General features: G+C 42.0%; 1 protein-coding gene across 4 annotated transcripts in view; it reads left to right on the top strand.

Moving 5' to 3' along the window:
- The window catches only part of LOC146855301 (synaptotagmin-1), a 4118085-nt gene that overhangs the window by 1626440 nt on the left and 2467731 nt on the right, over positions 1–23914 (top strand). The gene's annotated exons all lie outside the window — the stretch shown is intronic.

The following is a 23914-nucleotide window of genomic DNA, read 5'->3' as shown; positions in this document are numbered from 1 at the left end:
CGCCTCTGTAGCGATGACCCGAAACTTCCTTCTTTAACTCCGGTACCAGTAAAAGGCCAACTCTTAGGACTGTGATATGATATAGGGTTGTTAATGGCGCTGAACTTGAGAGCCTATAACAAGGAAGTGGGCCTTTAACAGCCGGTATAGTCCAAGGCAGATACAGCTATAAGAACATTCCACCAACTAAAGGTAAAATGCTCTGAAATTAAAAAGGGAGAAACAGAAAGACAAACATTGGAATATTGGAACTCCAGGCCCATACTGGCCATTATATGCAGAGAGCTACACCATTGCTTCAAGGGACCTCTTAACATTCCAATATTCTAATGTCAATTGTCTTCTTCGATAAAAGGATGGGATAATTATCTTGCTGTAATAATGACAAAGGCTAGAAGAAAGTAGGCATTACTGAAGCTGGAGACGCTTGGCACAATGTGCCTAGATATTAAAATGCAAGCATCCGCATACCCTTTGATCCTCAAGGTGAAACCTCTGTTCCCCCTCATTCTCCAACACAATCCTAAACACAGTCCTACAGCCACAACCCGAAAACAATTTCCTCCCTGCATTGTGCTTTTCTATTTACAACCATTCTCAGCACAGGCAGAGCCAAGCTCAAACAAAGGAAAAAGGCACATGAGCCCACGGTAAGCACCAGCATTCCCTTTGAAAGAACCCATGTTTCAACCCCTTCTCAAACATACACCGGAAACGATTCTATCCCATTTACTCTTGACCGTGGCGCAGCAAGGCTATACTGGGTCCCAAACCAGGCACATAAAGTGGACCTCCGTCGACTTCTTTGATAGCACAGAACATCTATAATTTTGGTACATTGTTCCTCTCACTCATCTGGGCTCTGGTGCCACTGCACCTGCTGCACTATTGATAGCTATTCCCCTGACTCCTGATTTTCTGTGATACAGAAGTACTGCTTTCCGTCAAAACCCCTCGCCTCTCCACTCGCCTATGCAAGCTGCTCTTCCCTCCCTCCTACCCACAGACACATCACTTGATGTCATACAGCCCTCAAAGCTGAATTTCTAAAGTCATGTTCTCTGCCCTTGGCTGGTCATATTAATAGTTTGGACCCATTAATGGTTTCTGTAAAAGCTTTCCATGGTGCTGCCAGTTTGATTTAAATGTTTTTTCTTATCTCGCACAGGGACTGCGAATTCAGCTTCTTAGCATGATTTTTATGCTTCTCATGGGTTTCCTTGCTGTCATTTAATATGTACCTTTCTGATTGAAGGTGCTGACAATCTGTCTTTGTTAGCAGGTGACAGATTTTGTTGTGGGTGTTATGAAATGCACCGCTCTTCTCTAATTTAAAGCTTCCTAGACTTTTATGCCTATTTTCTTTAGACACATTTCAGCATGAACCCGTCTGCAACCACTGAAAGCTTTATCGCTGCTGTTTCAGTTATGATTTTATGGCACATGCAATTACATTATTCTTTATATCTTTGCTGCATCCTATCTTCCAAACATTCAGGGAAGCAATCTGTTTGCTTTGCTGAAAGATTATTGCTGAGATATGTTAGTCACATAGTCCAAACATCTTGCACTGTAGTCTATGAGCCAACATGATAATGGTCTGCTGTGAAAACTTGTTATCAAGCGCTAATGAGATTGTGCTGCAGACACACCATCACTTGGCAATGCTAGGTGGTTATGCTGCCCGTCAGTGCCACGTGAATGCTATTCAATCTCAGACAGCATGGCTGGTTCATTTCGACTAAGAGAGAAATGTAAAGGCATTATGCAGAGGCTGCCGAAACTACGCGATGTCAGACGGCAAGGGCATGGTGACACAATGCAAATTGTCTACACACAAACTGCACAGAATTATTGATACCAGAGGTAAGAGCGACCTGCACAAGACAAAGGCCTACATGGTTTTAGCCTTATTATTGAAGTTGTGTGGTGTCTTTGATATTACGTGCGCTAGAACGCCTGCGGTTCAAGACAGACTCTAAACAGGAAGTGCATAGTCTTCTGTGAGGTGTTCAGGTGTGCTTGATTTGATTTAGAATTTGTAAAGCGTGACAATTTCCTAAGGCATCAAGGCACTGTAGAAACCCATCCGCAGAACCATACTTAGCCTATAGGTGTTCAGGAAAATTGTCTATAACATATAGAGACTTGAGTGCTTTCCTGGAAGGCATCAGCCCTCAAGCTTTGTGGAAGGGAGTTCCAAAGTCTGCTTGCCACAATTGAGAATGCTCTGTCACCCAGTTTCTTTCTTTAGGTTCTAGGAACCATGAGCTGATTTTGATGTGCTGACCGCAAGTTTCTTTCTGGATGATACCAGCAAAACATATTTTTTCTCCTTGATGGGCTGGGGAGGAAAATAGCCTTATGCACTATGCAGAGTGATTTAAACATAATGCGCTTTCTGTTAGGAACCCAATGTAAGGCCTCTAGTCCCCTGGTGACAGACTAGCGCCTAGGAATATCAGGAATTAATCTGGCAAGCACATTTTTTACCACTTGAAGTCTGTGTTGGGTGCTTGTGTTGGAGTCTAGGTATAGTGGGTACAAACATTCCAGTCTGGAGATAACTAGGGCAAGGGCAACTTGCTTACATGCTGACTGCTGAATAAGAAGGAAGATTTTCCTAAGCATGCTTATGATCCAAATGCATGTTGCCACCGTGCGATTAGCCTGGGCATTAAGATTAATTTCAATATCTAAAAGAACTCCAAGATTTTTGGCCTTCTTCCCAGGGCTGGTGCAGGTACCTAGTGCATCTGGCCACCAGCTGCTATTCCAGCTTGACAGTCCTGTACCAAAGAGTAGCACCTCAGTTTTTCCCCATTGAGTTTTAGAAAGTTTCAGCCCAACCAGTCTGCCAGTGCCGACATTTATAGTGAGAAATTATCTGCTATGGAGTGAGAATTCCTGGGGATTGCCACAATAATCTGTGTATCATCAGCATATGACAATACCTTCAGCCCAAATGCCTGGATTATGGCAGCAAGGGTGGGCTACATTAAAGAGCATGGAGCTTAATGAGGAGACCTGCGGCACTCCACATGGCAGAGAAAAAACCTCTAGGTAGAAGTGTGTTGTATCCCGCTCTTGTAAATGCATTGCCATTTTACCACCAGTGGAATGTTGCTGTGATGATGCTGTTCAGAATGTTGGAAATCTGTCAGAGAAGTCACAGTTGAGTGGGCTGAGCAGCATGCTGGCTGCTCCTAGTGGGGTTTGTACTACTCATCTTTGTATCTTGTAACCATCTTCAATAAATCCTCCTGAAACTCATCACGTCTACCTGAGTTAATCACTACAAATTTATGGCGACGATTCGACTTAAAGAACCTTCATGTGCTACCTGTCAAGGCCTTCATTTTCAAACGTGTTGTACCCCTGATTTTGAAGGAGCTGATGAACTTTATGAGTTGATGCAAAGAACCTTCGTGATCAACCTGGCAAGCTTCAGTCATGGTGAGAGAGTTTCTGTGTAACTAACCTGCATATTTAATACCTACTGGCACCCCTGAGCCCACCAGTGACCTCACCATCGGTCGCCCACAATCCAACTGTGCCAGTTCCAGTTTGAAGTAATTGTTTCAGGAAACAATATCAGTTCAAGTAGATTTATTCGTAGTTACAAGGAAGAGAAGATAGATCCAGCTTCAACCGTTCCCCAGTCATGAATGCCCTCCGTACATTCTCCAGTAACTAAGCAACCATCAACATTCTTTAAAGCAAAACTAACATAGGATATTACATCACCTCCCTTTCTTGTGAAACACAAAATAAAACATAATAAATAAAACATTAAAAAAAATATAATAACAACGATGTTAAATAAAAATAATTAAATTCCTGAAACGGTCAGGTTTTATGATAGTGGGAGAACTTCTCCTACACACATGAATACCATTATCCACACTTGAAGATGACTTATTGTCAACCTTTGAAGATGTTTGTTGAATTGGACAACGAACCTTAGCCACTTTGCTCATGTTCCACCAACAACCACCTTCAACTTGTACAGCATTACCTACAATTTTAACAACTTTAACAAGAGGACCAAATTTACTTTCACCTTTGTTGACATGGACAGATTTTCTTATCGTAACCAAATCTCCCACATTCAAAGTAACCATTTTTGATCCCTTTTTGTTATCAACATTTGCTTTCTGCTTGGCTTGACTAGTAGATACATTGTCTTTAACTAGACACATCAATTTGCGTACATCTGACTCAGTATTGATCCATTTTGACATCCACCCAGGGCAGAACGAAGTATTAGGTTTCCTTCCCCTCATCAGCTCAAAAGGAGATACTTTTGTTGACGAATGTGGTGTCGTTCTATAAAACCATACTACTGAGTGCTTTTACAACATCATGATTGCCAGATTTAGCCCACTTAACACAATCCCCAAAAACCCAATTCATTCTTTCTACCAGTCCATTACCCTGAGGATAATAAAGAGAACTTTTCAAATGTTTTACACCAGATGACGACAAAAATAATTCAAAATCCCTGCAAACAAACTGTTTACCGTTGTCCGAAACGAGAGTAGAAGGTAAACCTTCCCTAGACCAAACGTCCCTCAAGAAATCGATGATGCTACTACTATCTGCTTCCCTAACCAATTTGTATTCAGGCCATTTAGATGCATAGTCAATCAATACCAAGATAAACCTGTAATTTCCAAACAGAGACATATATGGTCCCATAATGTCTATTTCGACCTTTTCCCAAGGACGATCAGGGCACTCAACTGGCATGAGTGGAGGAACTGAAGTCTTAAGAGACTTATCAGATGACTTGCATATGCAACAATCTTTTACAAACTCATCGACCTCAGAGTCCATACCCGGCCACCAAAATGTGTCCCGGATGCGACGCTTCGTAAACGAGGATCCTAAGTGTCCTTCATGGGCTCGAACAACAATCCCTCTCCTGAACAAATGCGGAGGAATAAGTTTGTCATTGCGAAGAAGTATATCATCTTCCACAGACAATTAATCTTCAATTTTGGCGAAAGGTTGGAGAGAAGATGATAATACCTTTTCTCTAGGCCAACCAGAACTAACAAATTTACAAACTTCTTGGAGAATAGAATCATTGGCAAAGGCCAGCCTCCATTCATCTTCGGAACAAAACTTTAATTCTGGAATGTCTACATTTGCCACAAAACAATCTTCGCAATCCTCATCAATTAGATCAGCAAACAGAACATCATCATCTTGAGAATCTTTTGAGGGAAATCGAGAAAAGAAATCTGCTCTACCATTCTTTCCTCCAGATATGTGCATGACGTCAAACTGATATTGAAGTAATTTCGAGACCATCCTCATAATCCTAGGTGTGGAACATGTTGTAATTTTTCCTCCCAAGATATTTACTAAAGGTTTGTGATCAGTTTGAAGAAGAAATCGTTTACCCCAAACATATGAACGGAACTTCTCTATTGCCCATGCACAAGCTAGTAGTTCCTTCTCAATAACTGAATATTGCAATTCGGGAGATCTTAAAAGTCTTGAGGCAAAACCTATTGTTCTTTCAACACCATCCTCTACTTGCGTTAAAGTAGCACCCAACCCAACCTGACTGGCGTCAACAGTCCAACAACATGGAAGGCTGGGGTCAAATGGCTTAAGAACAGAACTCTCACAAAGGCAACTCTTCACCTCCTGGAAAGCCAACATACACTCATTACTCCACACAAATTTAGTCCCCTTTTTTAATAAGTTGCTAATGGGACGAACAATAGTAGCATAGTGGGGAATAAATCTTGAATAGTATTCACATAACCCCAGTAGAGATTTGACTCTGGTTTTGTCTGTAGGAGTAGCAGCATTCGAGATTGCTTCCAAAAACCAGTCCTGGGCTTGATACCTTCTTGGGTGATGATATGACCTAGATATTCCACCTCAGTGCAAAAAATTTACATTTCTCTAATTTTAGAACACCACCGTGTTCTTGGAACAAACCTAAAACTTTATTTAGGTTGTCGTCATGTGTCGAAACATCCTTACCAAAAATGAGTACGTCATCTTGAAAGACTAACACTCCGTTAACTCCTCTGAGGATGTTGTTCATTACTCTTTGGAATACCGACGCTGCTGACGCCAGACCAAAAGGCATACGACGATATTGAAACGTCCCCAGAGGAGAAAAAAAAAGCAGTAAGATGGCGTGACTCCGGATGTAGCTCAACCTGGTGATAAGCACTGGCAAGATCTAATTTAGTGAAAAATTTAGCACCTTTGGTTAACGCAAACAGATCATTTATTTTAGGGAGAGGATGTGAGTCTACCCAAATCTCTTTATTGAGGGATCTTAAGTCAATACACACCCTAAGTTGACCACACCTCTTCCTAGCGACGACCAAAGGTGAAAGCCAAAGTGAAGACTCAGTTGGCTCGATAATTCCTTTCTCACACAGTTGTTTGAGTTCCTTCTCTAAATCTTCTCTGACACTGTAGGGAACACCCCTAAGTTTATTTTTAACAGGTAAACATCCCTCTTTAACAATTATTCTATGTTTGAATCCTTTGATTTTTCCGAGTTCAGAACTGAAAACAGAAGGGAATTTGTCTTTGAAATCTTGAAACTCATCAGGACAATCAACCACAAGAACTTGTTCTTTGGTTCCAGGTCTTAAAATCATCTTAAAGAGACCTTGATGGAACCATCCTAAAATATTAAGACCCTTCACAGACACATAGACTTTTCCCCTAATTCTTCTTCCTTTGAAGCACAACTCATCTTCAAAATAACCCACAAGATCAATTTTCCGTCCGTCATAGGATACTGGGGTGCTGTCGGGAGGAAGAAGAGGTTGCGTACCCTGCCAAGTCTCATCAAACAATTTTTGGGTGACCATAGTTATTTTAGCACCAGAATCGACAAGAAGTTTGATGCTTTTGTTGCCAATATCAATGTCTATTATAGGGTCAACACAATTCTTGGGATCCCCCACAATGACTTCAGCCGTGGAACAATCGGTAATAACAGAGACAACTTCTGAGTCAGAAGACGAATCTCAATCAACCATACATACAGTAGGTTTTTGGAAATTCTTTTGACGCTTTAACTTGAGACAAACTTTGGCAAAATGTCTGACCCTTTTGCAATAATTACATGTGACATTAGAAGCAGGGCATTTAGATCCCTTAAGGTGAGGCTGGTTACCACATCTTATACAAACAGACGGGTCTATGTTACTAGGTATTGAAAACTTGGTGCCCTTTACAGATTTGCTCCCCACAGACTTGACAGGTTTTTTGTTGTTTTTAAAGGAAGAAGAATTTAGGTTAATCGAGTTAACAGATTCTACTACCTTTTCTTCTAATTCATTTAGTGAGACCATAGAAATTTCAATACTTTTAGCTAATTTTATGGTTTCATCCAATTAAGGATCGCCCATAGTAAATAGTTTCTGTCTTATGTTCTTGTCCTTGCAATGGCAGACAAACTGATTTCTGATGTGTTGATCAGTGAAATTCTCAAACCAGCATTCTGCTGCCAACCTACGTAGTACAGAAATATATGAGTCAACATCTTCACTATCCGTTTGTTTTCTCTTAAAGAACTTGTGTCTGAGCACCATGAGGCTTGGTTGTTTGTCAAACCTCAATTTAAGCTTCTCAACTGTTTCTTGGTACAAGTCATTCAATGCTGGATCACCATCTGGAAGACTTGGTAAGTGCTTAAAGATAGATCTTCCTTCAAAACCTAATGAATGTAGGAGTAAACTTTTCTTCCTTTCAGCAGAAAATCTGCTTGCACCGATAGCCCCTAAATAGGTTTCAAAGGCATCATGCCAGATCTCCCATCTTATTGGTGGTTCTCCTGGAGTGTCCAAAAAGGTGGTCGGCGGATTTACTGATTGTAGAGTGCACATAGTGAAGAACGAAGAAAAACTAACTTGTTAATAAAATTCAGGTAGGTAAAGCAGGTTTCTACATATGTTGCAGAACAATAAACAACCCTTTTTCTATTTATACACAGAATAAAAACACCCTAGCAAAATAAAACACGAGCAGTGAGACACACTTAAGCATAAGTGAGGAATTAAAATGCTAGAAAATGTAATTTATAAGAAATTTTCCATTTATAATGCTATGTTTTTTTTTTTTGAAGCTCCAACTAAAACAACTCTAACTAAGCTGTAAAAGACTGAAGAGTGTGCGCAATGTTTTTTTTTTTTTTTTAAACTGTGCGCATCAGTGTGGATTTGGCAAACATAACTGGTGAAAAACACGTCTTCTGTGAAAATACTGTCCAAATTCGACGTGTATCAGGCTGTGTGCACTAACGTTAGTTTAATATTTAAAAAAAAAAAAACGAAACTCAACTAAGACATCATTAAGCTGTGCGCATCAGCGTAGGATCTTGCGCAAAACTGATTGCTTGAGGCGTCGCTAGGATACAGATTACGATCTTTGTTAAGCTGTGTGCATCAGCGTAGTCATGCGCTGGGTTGATTGTTTGTGGCGTCGCTAGGATACCGCTTCGTCATACGTCAGAGGATGTTCATTTCACGCCGTGATGTTGTTGCATCGCAGTTAATGCTGCAGAGACGAAATGTCGCTCGTGCCACAATGTCAGGTACTGAAGTACGACGCGTATAACTTTTTAAACGATGCAGTTTCAGGAATTAGTTTAAAGTATGAAATGGTGTGCGCTGCTTTTGAAACACCTTTGTATTTGTTAGTTGTAGCGAATAATGAATAAACAAATTTAGTCTTCTCTGTATAAAACTCGTAGTGAGTAGTGAGTAGCGAGTAGCGAGTACGAAGGTGTATTTCAATATATTTTTAGTGGAAAATAAAAAGTCAGAATTTAAAGCGCAGGGTGAGCTTTAATAGGAGGCAGGTGCAGGGGTACGCCCTACCGTACAGATGATCTGACTTGTTGCGATGAAGACTTTTGGTTCATTGAAGACAGCAAAACGACGCTTTGGTCTTGATAATCAACAATCTTCATCCGTTTGTTTTTGCACGCTGAGTTGACTTGTAACTACAATCGTCGCCAAATAAATGAAGTAATTGTTTCAGGAAACAATATTAGTTCAAGTAGATTTATTCGTAGTTACAAGGAAGAGAAGATAGATCCAGCTTCAACCGTTCCCCAGTCATGAATGCCCTCCGTACATTCTCCAGTAACTAAGCAACCATCAACATTCTTTAAAGCAAAACTAACATAGGATATTACACAGTTGTTTCTCCTCCATCTGAACATTAGCTGTTGACCCTGACAATAACGATGTGGAACGAGTGGTTCAACACTTCTACATGTCCTGTACTACCTGGGCAGCCGACAACAAGACGTGTGTCATCTCACCTCTGAAGACCCTTTCTGTCACCTGGAGGACTTCTGCTGTTAAACAGTCTCTCCAGAAGCAAGTTTCCCACAGGCACAACAAGGTGTGCACCTTCTGCAGTGTGGATGATCTTGCAGATTACGAGACTAGGCTACACCACAGGTGGGTCTATCCGCTTCCCCAAAGGAACTACCAGAGCGATTTTTCGTGTGTTCTGCGGTGAGCTGGTGTGTTTTTTGGGGGGGGAAGTATCAGAGACTGAAGTTCTACGTTTTCTTGTAAGTGGGGGCATCTTATTTTTGTGTTTTTAACACCTGTAGGGGTTACCATGGCAGTTGAACCGCTGACATTTGAACATAGCACAAGCCCCTCACTGCGCGCACAAGCCCCTCACTGCGCGCACATTCTCATCACGTGCGGCCTTTCCATACCTGCGATGCCTCCATGCTGTGTCCTATGACGTGTGCGCATTCTTCAAGCTCCATGCTGTGGAGGACGCTTTAGCGCATGTTGTTGCTGCAAACCATCAGGCGCGGTGTCTTTAATGCGTACCGCCATTTTAGGTTTGGCAGTTCTGCACTACTTGGTTTCCTGCCATTTCAGCGTTTTTCCCTTTACGTTGCCAACCACGCTGCTGGTTTACAATGCTGCCTGTTACAGTCCTGCTTTTCATCAACTACGTTTGTGTTGTGTCAATAAAGCTTGTTGACAGTTTGTTCTTAGCATGAATTTTACGGTATGATGTTTCAGCTGTTCCACGCCACACCTGTTCTTCAGTGGATGGTTTTGGCAAGCAACGTGATGGTACAGGTACTCTCTCTTCTTTTCCTGTAGTGCATGTGCTCCAGCGTGGAGTGCAAAATCCCTCTCTACTGCCATGGACTAAATGATCTCACACACACACACTATCCATACATTCGCTGGTGGGGCCCATAACACCAACACACACTTACCATTAATCCGTGCAAGAGGCGATTATCCTCCTAAGCGCTGAATAATGAGGGAGGAAGATACCACTTTACCCCAATGAGCAACAAACCTACAAACCCTTCTTATACTCATTAGGCCCTCGATTCCACATTGTTATTACCCTCATAACCGGGACGGATCTGTTAGTTGCAGTTTAAGTGAAATTCTAATTCCCTAATTAACCTTTTCATTAACACATTTCAATGAATAAACAACCCAACTCATTTCTGTAGATATTCAAATCCAATTTTATATTAATATTGCAAATTAAATCATTCATTTGATCAAGTTGCCATTCATATTTACCTATTCTGGCTAAAGTCGTCCTCTATGTGAAATCTGGCAGTCTCGCAAATCTATGCCCATCAATTTTAGCAGGTTAAGTTCATCAGGATTTTGGGCATCAATTCAGTCCGTCAAAGATTCAGGCTAACAGCTGTCCTGCAGTGTCACCGTCCTCTCCGTCAGCATATCATCAGGAAATCGAAAAGCGCGCTCCGACTAATCTAATTACCTCTCTATTCTACCATAATTTATAGTAAAATTGATGTTAACAAGTAACAAATTTTGGGCATCCGAGTTCGCTGATTGGACAATCAGGGATCATCCTTTTGGTTTCTCACAAAAGTGTCTTTTGGGTTATGACCCTTGTCAGTTCTGGTTCACACAACAGTCTTTGTTTGGAATACTTGGACGGCGTCCCAGTCTGTCCTTGAAAGGTACATGTTCATCTGGGGTCAGGTCCAGGCCACTGTGTATCTGTTATTAGCGCAGGCGCACTTCACCCAAGCCTTGTTCAGCGTTGGCAGTCGGGTTAGGCACCAAAGTCAGCCATCTTTCGGCGGGTCAAAATGGTCAACTTAAGCAAAGAAACACAAAAACGTAATTAATACATAGAAATGATTAACTAAATGTTATTCCCTCGCTAATACCCATATGTGTGTGTATTTATCTAGCCAAAAGCAACACTCAATGCGATTTATACTTACAAAATAAAGCACGAATCCCAATTACATCACCAAAGCAACATATATCATGCAACATTCTAATTATCGATCATTAGTATGCGTACGAAATTTAGTTCACGTAATTAATTAGGCCATGCAGATGCAAATCCCATGTGTATTTCGGTCATTAATACGATTATAATTAATTAATTGATCTAATTAATAAGGTGACATGCAAAATGGGGTGGGTATACAAAATTTTGCATAACCCGCTCCAGCACATGTACCTGACTTTAAATGGGGTCCACGAGTGGAAGTTTTACTAAAAGTTATAACAACTTGTTGCATTTACGTGTTGAACGTTGTTTTTTAGCTGCCAGTTGTCATGCTTACTTCTGAGTTACCACAATGTGTGGCAAGTCTGTGCACAATATGACGTTGGTCTCTGTTCTTCAGGTCTCCATTAATGTTCTCTGTGTTCAAGTGGCAAACTCACTGTTTACTACTTCAAGCACTCTATGAAGAGCTATCCACCAGCGGCATCTCTATCTATTCATCTTTTGGAGAACACCCTATTGTTATTTTCTTGTTTCCGTGTGACTCTGACACGTCACTGGAACTTGATGAAAATGGCTGTTTGTTACAAATGCTTATTCTTTTACATGTATGTCTGATGCTTACTATTCACAGTACAGTTCTGGTTATATTTCTACATTTATTGTTATATCCCTTACACGTGGGATTGTGTAATGAGTTTAGCTACCCATTTATTTAGAAAGCATAATTACTCTTCTGCAAGGGATGTTCTAGTTATCTACTACTCGGGTGAGAGGTTGCTCACCGGCGATTGTTTCTCAATGTTAATGTTTATACTTCATAGGATTGTACAATAAGTTCAGTTGGATCTACATTATACGTTCATGGACCCTAGGTACTCACCACTAAGAGTCCATTATTTCAATTTTCTTGTTCACAATACAGTTTTCTCTCCATTTTTATCCTTCATAGGATTGTACGATTAGTTTAGTCTGAGCTACATTTTACGTTTATGAACCCTAGGTACGCACTGGTAAGAGTCCATGATTTCAGTTTACAAAAGATTTTCAGGGATTGCAATGGGTTGTAGTCCCATCTGCTAATTTATGCATGAAGCATATTCTTTTTGCATTTGTTAACCATTTCTATTCCTAGGTTTCAGTCATGGGTTCTTACCCATATACTCTGGTTTAACGTTAAAATCTCCATCTTAACTTTGGAGATATCATGGGTTCTGACCCATATACTGTTCTTGACATTGGATAACATGCTTTTGGTTTTTAGTCACATGTTCTCCTACATGTGTGGTGTATGGGTCCAAGTTCCATTACGGCATGCTTTGTGTCAACTGTAATTTATGTTGCTTGAACATGGTTTATTGTTGCTTGTTATTTTTCGTCCCATCTTCACATGCGTTGGGCACATCTTTAATTTTGCAATGGGGTGTTCCTTTGGTTTACTCCTATTTTCATTGTTTTCCTAATGTCATGTTTTCTTATTCCATTGTTAGATTCTGGAATGTAATTTTTTCTCATTGTACTACATGCTTGTTTTCTCTCCTCTTTTGCTTTCCTCATAGTATCCGTGTCTGGGTTCTTCTCAGTGTTGTCTCTTTTCTTTTTCATACATCCTTGTGTACTTGCCTGGCCAGCTTGTTTGCTTGGGAGTTTGTTGTTGGTGTTTTCGTGTTCTTCCTTTTTCTTTGTAGAAGGGAGGATGGGTTATTTCATGGTCTATCTTGTTGTCGCTTCGCTTCATTATTCTCCTTACTTTTGTATATTGTATATTCTCTATCACAGGTTCTCCGCTTTTGTTTCTATTTTTCTTGCTTTCTCGTATAAGAAAGGGGGATATGTTGTATCCTGCTCTTGTAAAAGCATTGCCATTTTACCACCAGTGGAATGTTGCTGTGATGATGCTCTTCAGAATGTTGGGAATATGTCAGAGAAGCCACAGTTGAGTGGGCTGAGCAGCATGCTGCCTGCTCCTGGTGGGGTTTGTACTACTCATCTTTGTATCCAGTAACCATCTTCAATAAATCCTCCTGAAACTCATCACGTCTACCTGCATTAATCACTACAAAGTGCTGTAGCTTCACTCTCTGAGAACGATCAATAAGGAAGGAGAGTAGAAGGGCCATGGCTTGATGAGTGATACCCAGGTCTTGAAGACGTTCCATCAGCAGCAAAGATGAGATGGTATCAAACACTGCTGATAGATCAAGGAGTACCAGTGCCACACCTTGCCCTTCATCCACTAGATGCCTAATGCAGTCTGTGGCTGAAATCAGAGCGGATTTCGTCCCATGATGTTGCCTGAAGCCGAACTGAGAGTTGTCCAGCCAGCCCTGCTGTTCTGCTAATTGCATCAGATGAATATTAAGATGTTTCTTTAGAATCTTAGCTGGGCAAGGAAGCAGTGAAATAGGACAATAGTTTTTACAATCTATACTGTCCAAGTTAGATTTCTTTAGAAGGGGCCTAATAAATGCCTCCTTCCATCACCCGGGGTAGGATCCGGAGATAATCAATTGGTTCATTAAATAGGAAAGAAGATGGGCTATAGCACTACCTGCCAGGTGAAGAACTCCAGGCAGGCAGGCTTCAATGGGTGACCCTGATTTCGTGTTAAGAAGGGATTGTTCCACCATTCTAAGGGTAAGAGATGGGAAGACAGACAGTAATTTGGTCTCTTGATATGTTTGAACGGGGGTCTTCCGAGATGCCAATTGAGGCCTTCTGGTTGGGGTTGGCTGTATAGGTGTGTTAGAGGCTGCTTCAAATCCTTTATGGATATCTACAATCTTAGATTGGAAGACATTTGCTAACAGGTTGCAAAATAATTGTAAACCCTTAGACTCTCCAGTGACCAGGGGGTGGAGATCTGTTGCACTCTTAAGCGTTCTCTGGCAGATGTGGCATTTTCAATTTTTTGGGTGCAATATTTGACTTTTTCCTCTATCAAAGATAGTTTATATTCCTTGATATGATTTCTATAGATGATTTTTTCTTGCTCTACCTGGTTTTCCCTCCATATACGCTCTTGTCGGTGACATGCCTGCTCGAGCACCCTGAGTCTGGCACGGTACCAGGTGGCTGATGGAGAGTCTTTTTTGCGTGACTAAGGTGTGCTATCCTTCTCCAGTCACTCTGCAAATGCCTCTGCCCCTTTATCTATGCCCTCTGGAATTTCAGTGTGTTTGCTGTCTAAGGTTTTGGACAGGACTTCGGCAGATACCCCATTCCAACTTTTGACCTGATGGTGGTTCAAAGGGGTTGACTGCTGCTGACTGAGGACGATGATATAAAAGAAAAAGCTACCGAACTGTGATTTGACCAGCTATGGGGATGACTGATTGATGGGACAGCCTAATATCATTAGTAAAAATGCCATCTAGTGAGTGACCTGCCTTATGAGTAGGGGCAGATACTAATTGTGTCCTTCCCAGACTTGTAAAGACTTCCGTAAATGATAGTGTGTCTTGGTGGTTAGTCTCTTCAAGATAGAAATTAATATGGCCCATGATGGTCAAGCATGTGTTAGCTAAAAAAGGTTTGACTAGGTATTTTAGCTTCTTTAAAACAGGAGATATGGGTCCTGGGGGTCTTTATATCAGCAAGCCAGCAAATGAGCAAGTAGCTGATAAAATAAGTTTGCAATAGAGTGCTTCACATGTTTTTAGATCAAATCCAGATTCCATCAAACATTTAAAATATGACAATAGCCAGTCCCCCCACCTGGCCGAGAGGCCCTGTCCACTCTCATGATTGAATAATTTGCCCGGATGGCATCCACTAAAACAGGACCAGATGCTTTATTAGCCCAGGTTTCAGTGATAAAGACCCAGTCAGGTTCCCATGATGCCAAGAAAACTGCAAACTCCAATTTATGCTTTATGAGTGAACGAGAATTAATGAGGAAACCATTAAGTGTCTCCTCTAAAATTGGGGCAGTGTGCCTTTTAGTTATGTCAGGTGTTGAGGTCCCTTGGAACTTGCCCTCCCATTTGATATGTACCCAGACTATCTTTTGAGGATAATTCATATGGAAGCCACATGAGGAGCAGTCACCTTGCTGCTGCTCATAAATGTCCAGAAAAGGGAACACTGTGCAGGAGAGGGCCTCCCACCTACCTCTAAGCTTCAATATAAAATCTCTGGGATATCTGATAACTAATGTCTGTTCCCACTGCGAGAACCAGGGATTCGGGCATCGGTTGCAGTGCGGACGTGATCAGGCACAGATGGGCTTGCCCTTGGCATGCCTTGTCCGCTGCACGGCTGTGTACACATGGCCCTTATATTGTAGTGTCTTGTTAAAAACACTAAAACGCTACCTGTGTGTTCTCCCCTCCCTGGAAGTGTTCTACTGCCTGAGTCCCTCCACAACAATCGTGCCGTACAGCATGTGGCAGACCATGGAAGCAGAAAATGCCAAGAATGAAGTGAAGGAGTTTCCACTGGTAAAATCTTTTTAAAAACAAACGATTCCAACAAATGGATTAAAATACACATAAAAAGTGCATGCACTTCTGAATGTGCTAGAAGCGATGTACTGGACAGCACTGACTACTGCTTATGAAAGTTATGACGCAATGTGTGCTGAGTGTCATATTGTATTGAGGAATAAAGTCATCTGTTACAGAGCTCTGTGTGTGGAATGCTCATCTGCATATTCCTGGGCCGGAGAAGATGCTACAGCTGATGACAAGTATGGGATATGTGTCCCGAAGAAACAAGGCTTATCTCCCTCATAGTTTGCAAAGGTACAGCAAACTGCTTATGTGTGCCATGTGCGCCCCAAATCATTGCAATGCAGTCTGCGGTTGGGGTATGTGAACTCAAAGCCCCACTCCAGCCCATACGCAGTTATTGAAGAAGTTGAAGGCCCTGCTGAGGAGCACATTTAAAAAGCCTGCCAGAACCTTCTAGCAAGGCTGAAAGAAGAGAGACAGGGCCGCACCATAGCTAAGAGCCATCATACATACGAAGCAAACTCTAAAAGCAGTGAAAACCAGATATAAAGGAGGAAATTTACTTACCGGTACAAATAAATTAAAGCACTGCACGACTTTGAATCGGACAAGACGACCAGGCTCAAGCACACCTCAGGGTAGTCACGCAATAAAGACTCTCCATCAGCCACCTGGTACCATGCCAGACTCACGGTGCTCAAGCAGGCATGTCACCGACAAGAGCGTATATGGAGGGAAAACCAGGTAGAGCAAGAAAGAACCATCTATAGAAATCATATCAATAATTATAAACTATCTTTGATAGAGGAAAAAGTCAAATATTGCCTGGAGAGGATGCCAATTCTGCCTTGTGCGAAGAACACTGTCTGAACAGCATGTGCTCTCAATGGCAACACAAGAGTGCACAAAGTATGATGCTGGCGTGTTTCTGAAACCACCATAGCCGTACGACACAGCAAAGAAGCAGAACATTGGTTCCAAGTGGGCTGCATGGATTTAAACTTTCAATGACTTAATAGATGAGCTAGAAGAAGAAGATATGGAGAAAATCATTAAATATTTGAAAAACCTTGCCAGTGATAGAGTGAAAGAAGTGCTAAAGAAAGTCTCCCAAACTGATGCAGTGTCGTACCAAAAGACAAAAGAAACATTGGAAGCCAAGTTCAATCCAATGCCGAATTTCAGCAATGAAGGGTACATTTTTAACCAAGCACAAAACCAGGCTGGTGAAGCAATGGATGAGTTTGTTGAGAGAACTGACACACTGTAAGTTCTGTGACTTCAGTGATGAAGAAGCTATGCGCCTTAGAGTCATCAATGGTTGTCTTTCAGACCCTTTCAGAAGATGCATGCTGAGAGAGACACTCAAGTTTAGAGAAGATGATAATGGCTGCAAGAGCAGAACAATGAGCAGATCCACAAGCTGCTGATATAGAAGCAGGGACAGAGCGCATTGGATCAGCGTTGATCATGAAAAGCAAGCATGCACACAAGTCAATGTCTCTGAAGAAGATAAAGTCATGCTTCCAAAGTGGTTTTCATTTCCTAATGAATATAAATTCAGCCATGGGACAGATATGCAAAGGCTGTGGGAAAGAAAACCACTTTATAATGATCAGCAAAGCAAAAGAGAAACCAAATGCGTCACAGCAAGAAGAAAAAATGGATACCATAAGGTTCTAGAAGCATCCTCACCATGCCCACAAGGTCAAAAGGCAACATCAGGTACGAGAAGTAGAAAGCAAGCACAGTCGATCATCGTCATGTTCACCATATAAAGGCTCTTCAACATCATTATCAAGCACTAGTAAAGAAGACAGATGTGTATTGATGATATCGACTAAAGAATGACATTTACATGTAGGATTAGCTGCTTGCAAAGAAGATCAAAATTCAAAGAAGAATCACCAAACAAAGCAACAAAATTCATTTGGACGCTGTCCTAACATTACATTAAAGAATAGCAGTCGCCCCATACTCTTCATCATAGACAATGGTGTGTTGATTAACATCATGACAATAGAAAGGTTCAACAGCCTATCTCTTGTGCCACGCCTTAGGCTGTCAAACACAAAGCTATTCACGTGGGCTGCTTCTAAACCGGTATAGAGTCAAGTGTCATTTTGGGCAACCATCTGACATAAAATGACTTCACTGCAAGCACCAAATCATGTCCTTCAGGGAACTCAATCTAGTGCATTCCCACTTAGCTTTGCCACTACTGCTGACATGATGTCTCTCAACTACAAAATTTGAGCTCAGTCTGAAATTGTGAGTCACTTCCCGTCATTGTTTCATGGCCAAGGAAGACTCAAAAAAATTAAAGTGCAACTTTATAATAATGAGGACATTCGCCCTGTTGCCCAACAGCACTGACGAGTCGCTTTTCAGGTACAAGAGGCTCTTCATAAAGAACTAGAAACACTGTTGAATCTTGACAACATTGAACGCTCTACCGGTCCTACGCTGTAGGTTTGACCCATAGTTGTGGTGCCAAAAAAGACAGTGGAGGAGCAGTGCGCATTTGTGTTGATATGCACTAGGCCAACAAAGCAATCAAGAGTGAAAGACATCCTGGTTCCCACATAGCGGACATGATCATGCAGCTGAATGGAGCCAAAGTTTTCTCCCGTCTTGACATGAAGAAAGGATATCATCAACTCAAGCTGTAAGAGAACTATAGGTATATTACTACTTTTTCGACTCATGTTGGTTGGTTCAGATACAAAATACTGAGTTTGGGAGTATCATCTGCTGTGGAGAAGTAATTCAACATGTTACACATTTCAATGACAGTGATGACATAATGGTATTTGAGACAACACTAAAGAAGCATCACAGTGCTCTTACACAAGTGTGCCAATTACTTGCTGATGCATGTCTCACTCTGAATGCAGCAAAGTGTGAGTTTCACAGACCCAAACTTAAATTCTTTGGGCACATATTCTAAGATGGAGGAATAACACCTGACCTGGGTAAAGTGCAAGCACTGTCATTTACTTGTCCCTCACAAGATATAACCATGCTGCAATCCTTCTTATGCATGGCCCGCTATTGCTCAAGATACATTTGTGACTCTATTACAGTGAGTGCCTCATTGAGAAACTTAACAAAGTGAAATCTCCCATTCCAGTGGTCTCCTGAATACGACCAAAGTTTCAAAGAAATAAACATGCGATTGAGAGTGTAAGTGAAATGGCCTAGTTTGACCCCAAGTTACATGCTGAGATCCCAGTAGATGTGGAGCTTGGTGGGACTGGGAGCAATCCTTTCTCAACACAATGGTCATCCGAATGCTCAGAGACAGATTGTGGCCTGTACCAGTAGAAGCCTGTCTGAAACAAAATGTGCCTGCGCTCAGCCAGAGAAGGAGATTCTGGCTGTAGTGTGGGCCTGCAAACAACTTTCATGTGTCTTTATATGGGAAACATTTCATTTTCATCACATACCACCAGGCGTTGCTCGCTATCTTTAGAAACATGACAGCTAAAATGGCCCCTAGCACCAAGAGGTGGGCGTTGCATCTGCAAGAGTACTACTACGCAACTGTTCACATGGCGGGGAAAACCAAAACCTTGCACATTACTTTTCACAAATGCTACTACATCGCTACAGTTTGACACCCACAGTGGCTTAAGAGTATCTTAACTTCATTGTAAGGTCCAGCATGCCAGCAGTTCTATCCATTGAACATATTATTGCTGCTACCAACTCAGATAAAGACATGCTCATACTCAAAGACCTCATTATAGTGCAATCTTGGAAGAAAAGTATTCAACTGTTTGCTGCGGATGTTGAATTTCAATTTTTGTTAAATGTACAGGATGAGCTATCCGTCAGCCGAGAGGGTATCATCTTGAGAGGCTCTAGAATCGTCATACCATGAGAACCTGAGACAGCAAGTCATTGAGCTAGGCCCATTATGCACATCGTGGCATTGTAGCCACCAAAAGAGCCCTAAGAGACTGAGTGTGGTTCCCTCACCTAGATGAACGAGTTGAGATAGAGCTGAAGGCGTGCCACCTTTGCAACTGTTTATCCCCCAAGAAGACGCAGTATCCACTGGCGATGTCTGATCTTCCTGTCCATGCCTGGGAGAGAGTTGCAGTTGATTTCGTTGGGCCTCTAGGAAATGGACATCATGTCTTGGTGGTCATTGATGAATCTAATTGCGTTTTCTTTTGGTGGGAGACTTATCATCGACAACCCATAACAAAGTTATCGAGTGGCTTGATGAAATCTTTGCAGCATGGGGCAACCCCACTATTCTCAAATCTGATTGTAAAGAATTGGAGTGCACCTTTCTGACCCCAGGCCAATGGTGTTGGAAAATGTACGGGTATCAACAAGAGGGTAATTCTGCGGGCATTGTTGGAGGGAATTGATCTAAAGCAAGCAATGTGTCAAGCCCTCAGTGCCTATTGATCAACTCCTGACTCCACAACTGGTGAGTCTTGCCACTGTGTTATTTGGGAGAGCCATCGTAACCAAACTACCACAATAGATATTGGACTTATCGATGACTGGCAATAAGATTTGTGTCACAGACACTTCTCGAAAGTGCAAAATAAAAACATATGCTAATCTGCGTCAACGCGCCCAGGAAACAATATTTGATAAAGGGGACTGGGTACTAGTCAAACAAAATGGAATCAGAAAACAGACACTCCATTTGCTGTCAACACTTCGAGGGTAGTCATGTGCAAAGGACACCTGATGACAGCGCATCATCCCAAAAAGTCCATCACACAGGACTCAACTCACTTAAACACCTACCTCAATTTTCGTCAGCTTCACAGATCTCGAACGAGGCAAACCTGTCTGAATGTCCAGATCAAACATGTGAGCTCATGTCATCAATGCCTGATCAAGGTGCATCTCAACTACCTCATACCACTCGGTAGAGGAGACCAATGCGAGCCCCTTTGCGACTCATTGCTAATGTCGTCTGTACGTTTTATTAACAAAGCGGGAGATGTAATTGTCCAAAAATACAGGATACACAGGGCCAACAACTGAGCCGCAGCTGATAATGAATTTTCATTCCTCATTGACTATTTGGCAATTCATATGGTAAAATACAATGAGTGAAAAATGGGTAGGAAAGAAACCTACATATATTTTTTAATCTGCACAAGATGATAAGTTTAGGAAAGGTGGTTATTTGTAAACCTCCAAATTTGGAGTTCCTCGTAGTATCTTGTGATTCAGAGAGAATTTTACAAAATGAGTTCTTTCTTATACACTGAGTTACATTTGGAAGTCAAAAATGGAGAGAAATCCAATTAATAATAACAAATGTTCTACTAGCCTGTCTTCCCACAATTCTCTAGATAAAAACAGCACCCTATTTTTGTGGCTCAACCTGGAGCCTGCAATATTAAAGGCCCAAAACAAAAGGGAGGGGGCCAATATCAAACTTTTGGCATGAAAAAAGACCCATTTAAGATGTGTAATTAGGGTCGGGCTCTGCCATCAAAAAAAGAAACATACCAAACCTAGACTGGTCTGAAACTACACAACCAGGGGAATCCAGGGTGGTGTAACTTGTATGGATCCCACTACATTTCCTACCTACAATGCCCTGCAAAGCTCAAACTTTGGCTAAAATCATGCATTTTCCCTACATTTCCATGGGGAAACCTATGGATTCTGTGGAGACGCATTGGCAATGAAGGTTCAAATGGAAAACTAAAACATCAAGGACCTTTCCTGGCCTGTTTTTCACACTTAGATGTGCTGCCAGAGTTGCTACTTCCATTCTGGCTGAACAGTTTGTGACATGGGGCAGCACCAGAGCAGCATGGAAAGCAGCTGCCCTGGGGCTTAGTGCCCTGATGTCACTTCCACATCAAGAGCACCAAGTGAGTGCATTGTTGAAGGGAAAATCATGCCAATAGCACCATTGGAGATAAATCACCTCCCAGAAATGTATGTACTGATTCATTTTACACTAGCGGCTAATGAATCTACAACTGTAGTTAACTTTGAAACACATTTTGTAACATAGTATGATGCTTTAAACATTTTAAAATGCTTGAATTTAAGAAAAATTCCTAATTGTGTGTATATGCTCTAAAATATATATCTGTTCACATTTTGCAACGTACTAGTTAAAAAGAGTTGCCTGCAATACTCCACAAAGATATCCATTCTGTGATCCAGTACTGTGAAATTATAACCTTGTTTAAAATGTCTGAATGCCAAAGTGTTAACACAGCAACCCTTCCCTAGGATATAGACTATGTTGAAAAGCACCATCTTTTGTGTGGTGTAACACCAGATATTTGACTTGACTGTTTTTGCTGGCTGCAGAAATCTGTGCACTTAATCCCTGCTAACCACTGGTAAGGTGAACATGATGAAATTGGCGTAGCCCTAATTAGCATATTTAATTTACCTATCTGACCCTAGTATATGGTACAAAAGGATACCCTGGGCCTGTAAGTTAAACATCACAAGTGGACTGCAGCACCCATTATGCCACCCACTCCAGTGACAGTGTAAACATGACTAAGTGCAAACCCTATGTAGCTTGACTGTGCACTTTCAGACTGCAAATTTGACCTATCAAAATAACCCCCTTTTGACAGGTCAAAACCTTCCTTTTATATTGTGAGGAAACAGGGTTTTCGCAGGTTCCCCCCTCTTTTTGCTCCCGGTGGACTGCTAACTGTTGTTGTATCGACTCTGGTAGTGGACTAAGGCCTGCTAACAAGACCTCATTGCCAGTGTTCTTACCCATTACAAAGTGTATGTCGAATTGGCTATTCCCAATTCGCAAGTACTGACTTGTCTTATAAGTTGCTTGAACATGGTAACCAGATACCAAGGGCATGTAAGGCAGAGTGTTCACCCAGGGCTGAAGCACTGATTGTGCCACCCTGTGTGTGACAGAGTACAAAATGGCTCCCAGCCTGCCACTGCAGACTGGAAGGGCAGTTGTCACAGATCCCTTAACAATATATGTAAGTCTCCCGTTAGGAAGGCCTATATAGACCTATTGCAGGAAGCTGTATATTATTAAGTAGGATATGTATGTTTATATATGTCCTTGTATCACAACCCTTCAAATTGTTGTTTTGCTGTGGGAAAGTTAGTAGCACAACTGGCTTATGCAGAGTTACTGGCTGGCACCCCTGCAAGGCTAACTTCTGAATGGGACTAGTGGCAAGAAAACCGTCCTGATGCCCAGGCCAAATTTAATGTTGTTCTTAAAGTAATGCAACTTTTAGAAAGTTGCCACTCTGTGACCCAGCTTTTCCAGTGCTAGCCCACAGACAGCTTTTTCCCACCTGAAGAGTCATGTGACAACAATACCATCCTGCTGCAGGGATAGGTGTCCTTTCCCCCTTGCAGGAAGCCACTTCCGAAAAGTCGAGCTCCAAAGACAACGCTGCCTTTGTTGGGCAAATGGTGATAACACTCCAGAGGGGCTGCCCTTTGATTACGTAGACAGGCTGAACCCAAGCTATCTATGTGTACAGTAAGCAAATGCACTTTAGACCCACTATATAACCCACTGATAAACACCACCCTCAATATTAACCCCGGGCGTAGTACTCCGCTTCGCCCACGGAGTGTACGTAGCGCTGCCTGCTTCGCAGTTTTCGAAGTAGGCGTAGCAGGCAGCGCTACGCACACGCCAAGGCGAAGCAGAGCTGCCTGCCGCCCGCCACCCGCCTCCCGCCCGCCCTCCTTTTAAAATAATGTAAAGTATGATAAAAAAATTAAATATAATGACTTACCTGCAGTGCGGCGTCTCCGGGGCTCCCTCTTCCTCGTTCAGAACTTCTTTTCAGAAATGCGCTTGCGCGGACGCCCGCGCATGCGCATTTCTCACTTTACATTATTTTAAAAGGAGAGCGGGCGGGCGGGGCGTAGTGGGGCTACGCGGAGCGCGCGAGTGTGCGTAAATTTGGGCACACTATGCGCTGCTTCACGTAGCCCCACTACGCCCACTACGCCCAGGCCTGCTCAATATACATGGATTGGTGTTTTCAATCAGGCCATGCTTATCCAGCAAAGTGTTCACCTTTTGTAGCTTCTTTGTATGTCTGATTCGCTCTCCTGACACACACTAGTTGGAAATGAATGGATTGTGTCTGCAATATCCCCTGACCCTGTTTACGGCATCATTGAAATATCATTGGGTATCATACTGAAATTGAATGAATGAATGAAATTAA

Source organism: Triturus cristatus, chromosome 4_1 (assembly GCF_964204655.1).
Source record: "Triturus cristatus chromosome 4_1, aTriCri1.1, whole genome shotgun sequence".
Classification (NCBI taxonomy): Eukaryota; Metazoa; Chordata; class Amphibia; order Caudata; family Salamandridae; genus Triturus; species Triturus cristatus.
This window is presented reverse-complemented; position numbering and strand designations above follow the sequence as displayed.